General features: G+C 37.9%; 1 pseudogene; it reads left to right on the top strand.

Moving 5' to 3' along the window:
• Positions 1–185: 185 nt before the first annotated feature.
• LOC120615826 (splicing regulator RBM11-like) lies at positions 186–3,652 on the top strand (annotated as a pseudogene).
• Positions 3,653–4,855: the final 1,203 nt, after the last annotated feature.

Here is a 4,855-nt window from a genome sequence, read left to right as displayed (position 1 = left end):
AACTAATCATGGTCCCATCTCCTCCTGGGTAGAGCAGTACAACAGAGAGGTGGGGCAGGATCCAGTACTTCTTGCACCGCTTGTTTCCAGTTCTGGAAGAGGACGACAGGACACTGTGGAAAATTTATAGGCCCCAGTGCAGGAAGAATTTCTTTATGAGCCATTACTTCACTTTCTTATGGACTATGCCATTAACCAAAGTGATTATATGCAAAGACAGAAGAAAAGCAGAAGTCTTGCATTTGTCTGCTTTGAACACCAAGAATCAGACCCATATGCCATAGCTCTGCAAAATGGAATTTGTTTATATGGAAGAACAATTAATGTGTAGTATCTATTTGAGAATTCTGTTTTCTGAATCAACTAACCAAAGTCTTCGGTGCTGTGTTAAGACAAACTTACCAGCTACAGGAATGAAGAAGTTATGCTCAGATTTGCCTTTCCCACGCAGTTTTTTTCCAATTAATATTGCTGCTTTACCTCAAAATACTTATTTTTTCTTTCATAAAATGCAGGGGCTTGCATATAATCCAATGCTACAGCTTCCTTACCATGAGATGACAGTGCCACTTCCTAAAGCACATCCCTGACCTCTTTATATTTGTGTTCCAGATCTCGAGGCTGGACCTAGTTCTTGGGAATGGACTCACCAATAACCAGATGACTCTGAGCTTTATCAAGTAGGTAAACAAGAGGTAAAAGTAAACCAGTAATAGCGATAGAACAGAAAATGCTAGAGGAAATGTATATAGCCCAATCCTGAACGTGTATGAAGAAAGGGCATTAATATTTAACTTTCAAATAAAATATTTATCTACGTGGGTTTTAATTCTCTTAAAAGGAAAAAAACCCTATCGGAATTCATCCAACTACTGATTTCATGACTGTCATTTTTGAAATATATAATAGTATGACAACTTATTTAGTATTCAAATTTTCCTTGAAAACTTAAAAATGATAATAATGTACTACTTTTGTATTTGTCATGTTTTGACCCACTGTGACTCAACAAGAGACACATTTTGAGTTGTTTATTTTAGTACTGATGACAAAATTGTACTAAAGTATAAACCAAAAGTTATATTGAACCCCACGCTCTCCTAGTTTATTGCCTATAACCCTCAATTACAAATAGGCTGAGATTAGAACAGGCTGTGGATTTTCTCAAAGAAACTAGTACAAATGTTTAAGGCTTGCAAACTCTTCCTAATAAAAGACTGAATAAGCAGGAGTTTCCTTTGTTAGTGCTCTAAATAACATTTTTTCTCTCTCTCTGAATATGTTGTTTCTGAGTCTTACTCTCTTGTGGGTTTATTTCATAAATAGAGGACATATGACACTGATACCAAAGGAGAGATAGCTATCATAGGACTAGTCTTTGGATCATTCCTTTTTGGTATGATTGTATATAAGTAGAGATATATGCTTCTTTACTTTTCATTTACTAATTGTATTTAACGAAAATGAATTTGAAAATTATATCTATATTTATTATCCACCTTTTGCCAGTTAGGTTTGAGAAAGTCTATTTAACATATTTAGATCTTCATAACTTAATAAACGGATAAATGGAATATTTTATTAATGTATGATATTGAAGAGGAAATTTGGGGAATTTCATTAAAAACTAATCGGCTTTCTGCTTCTGTAAATATGCTTGCTTTCTGCAAATAAGCTTACTGCATGCAAAGTCTCCTGCAAAAGCTCCCTTGCACTTTGCTTGACTTGCAAATGTAACTGTTTGTGCCTTTGCTCCATAAATGTAACTGTTTGTACCCTAGCAGCTCCCGCTTTTTGTCACAATTTGTATCTGTCAGCAACCCTGACAACTCTCTACCTTTCCAATGTTACTATTTGTAGTCTCCATTGCAACCCCAGTCATTTGTAAAGGTTTGAGTTTAAACTGAACAATTAGCTTGAGTAAAAATTCTGTTATATAAGCAATATTTCAACTGAGCCCATTGCCCAGATCTTCAGAGCACTAGCTCGTCTAGGACTGCATGTAATAAATTTGAATTTGCCTTCTCTCCGAGTTACTGCTTAGTTTTTCGTTGGACTGGGTTTTGGAGCTTTGGGGATATTTTTCCACAACAATATTTAATATTTATTGTCCAAATCAAATTTCCTATGTAAAATAAATAGGTTATTTGGGAGAAAAACTAATCATACAACGATACTACAATCCAGCAGTTGTATTATGCCCAGGCATTAATCCCCAAAAAGTGAAGACCTTTTCACACAAAAACCTGTACGTTAATGTTCATAACAGCTTTGCTTGTAATAACCATAAACAAAATAATCCGGATGTCCTCCAACAAATAAACAAAATAATCCAGATGTCCTCCAATGAACGGTTAAGCAAGCTGCACACGCACACCATGAAATATTACTCAGCAATATAAAAAAAGGAACTATTGACACATGCAACAATGTAGATGGATCTTAAAAGCATTATGCCGAATGGAAAAAAAGGCCAATCCCAAAAGGTAGCACACTATATGATTCCATTTATACAAGATTCTTGAAATCACAAAATTATGGAAATGGAGAACAGATTAGCAATTGCCGGGGGTTAAGGAGGGAGTGAGGGTGAGATGGAACTGGATGAGGCCATAAAAGGACAACATTACGGAGTGGAATGCACTGTCTTGACTCTGTCAATATATCCTGGCTATAATGTTGTAATATACTGTTGTAATATGTTACCCTTGGGAGAAACTGGGTGAAGAGCATACCGGACGTCTGTGTATTAATTCTTACAACTGCATGTGAATCAACAATTATCTCGAAATTTATAAAGTTTAATTTTAAAAAAACTATTTGTAATTTTTTTATTTGCCCTTTTAATTTTTACTTTGAGTTAATGAGTCATATATATAGGTTACAATATGATCTTAACATAAAAATAACATTATTATTCTACATTCAGCTACATAAAATAGTCTCCTTTTATAAAAGGATTTTTTTAAGGTATGTAGAAGAAAGTAATGGAAGATTTTTTTAAGGCATGTAGAAGAATGTAAATATATAAAAATATAAACACACACAGATGTCCTTTGATAGCGTTGACTACCCTTTGATCTCATTGCTCAAGGTTCCTCTATCCTTTTTCATATTTTTAACTTTTTTGTCATTTATTTTAATACTACTTGCAAAGTCATAAAATGAGAAGGAGCAAAGTTAGTTTCCTACAAAGCATCTTTAAATACACCATTATCTGCAGCATATATTGACAGCAGCATGTTGGGAATGGGAACATTTCTCTCATCAGAAAGCTTGGAATCTGTGTTGACCTTGAACTCTCAATAGTCAACAAATGATACTGGTAACGGTAACAAGAGGGTGTCCTGAGTCAGGGTTGGGTAGGTGGGAGCCCGACAGTAGTGCTTTAGTAGCAGCTTTGCCCCACAGGCACTCAGCATATCCTCCATCACTGGGCCCAGAAGGGGTAGCCTGCAAAAGCCAGCCCCCAGGGAAGAAAAGCTCTGAAGTGGGGCCAGGGCAGTCGAGGACTGGACCTGTTCTGCACCCCACACAAGTGCAGCAGGCCAGAGTCACACTCCTTCCTGGTGTTGTTCTGGGAAGCAGGGGAGGGGTGACAGGCCACTTGTGCTCCCGTGCACTAGACCATGCATTAGAGGTCTCACGATGAAGGGACTTGTGGGGAGAAGGAGAATGAAGAGTTCATGGGATTTGTGAATATTCTATTTTGGCAATTAATGCCAGTCTTCCAAAATGGTCATACTTCCAGTTGCCCTCTATCATCCCCAGCCTTGGTTTTGTCATCCTTTACTCTTTGTTTTTCATTCTAGTGGTGTGAAAGCAGTACTTCATGGTTTAATCTGCCCTTTCAGGATCTGTTTTGCTCCTATGTCTCCCCGTCTCACTAAAAGGCACTGCCACCCACTCATACCCTCATGCCAAAACCTAGTTTTCCTAAACTCCTCTCCCCTTCTCCCTCCACACCAGCAAGTCCTGTTTGTTCCACTTCCAAACACATCCTTCTCTCCATCTCCACCACCACCTCCCTGACCCATATCATTAATGTCTCTCTCACAGCTTCCAAAGATCTCCCTCCAACCCACCGTAAGCACCATCCCCACTCACATCCACATGCAGACACCATGACCTTCCTGAAAATGAATCAAATTCTGGCATCTTTAGCTAAAAGCTGGCCCCTCCTCATTTCCCCAACCTCCTCTGTTTACTACATTCCCGATGTGCGGGCCATGGTCTCATCTTTGACCACGTCAAGCTCTTTTGCACATGCTATAGTCTGCTTCCCCTCAGAATGACTGCCTCATTCTCCTGCTTCAGGTCTCAGTTCAAAAGTCCCACCTCCATGGAGAAGACTTGTCTAAATTAGAACCCCACACCTAATTAACCCGCCAGTTACTCTCACATAATCATGTTGTTTTCCTTCCTAGCATCTCTAAGATAATTGGAGATTCTGGTATTTATCTATTGTTTAGCCCTTGCTCTGAAATATAAGTTAGATAAAGGCAGAGATTATGTTTATTTTGGTCAAAGATAGCACCTATCACAGTGTCAGTTCAGAGAAGGCATTCAATAATATGTTCGAATGTGTAAATAGATAAAACCATTTCTTCTACTACAAAAAGGTAAATATGGCTACTACATCATGAAAGTGGATCAGAAAGTATGAGTGCTACTCAAGAGAGGTTCTCTCATTTCAAACAACAGCATGAATTTTACATGAAGTAGGAGGAATCCCTTCCCTATCACACAACAAGCATTTTTGTGGGGTCACCTGTTCTAGGAATGGAGACATCTAGGAATATGTTTAAAGAACAAAAACAAAAACAAAACTGAAAGAGGCATTAAGGGAAATAAA

The sequence above is a fragment of the Pteropus medius genome, unplaced genomic scaffold, assembly GCF_902729225.1.
Source record: "Pteropus medius unplaced genomic scaffold, Ma_sr-lr_union100, whole genome shotgun sequence".
Lineage (NCBI taxonomy): Eukaryota > Metazoa > Chordata > Mammalia > Chiroptera > Pteropodidae > Pteropus > Pteropus medius.
Note: the sequence above shows the minus strand (reverse complement) of the source record. Positions and strands in the feature narration are given on the sequence as shown.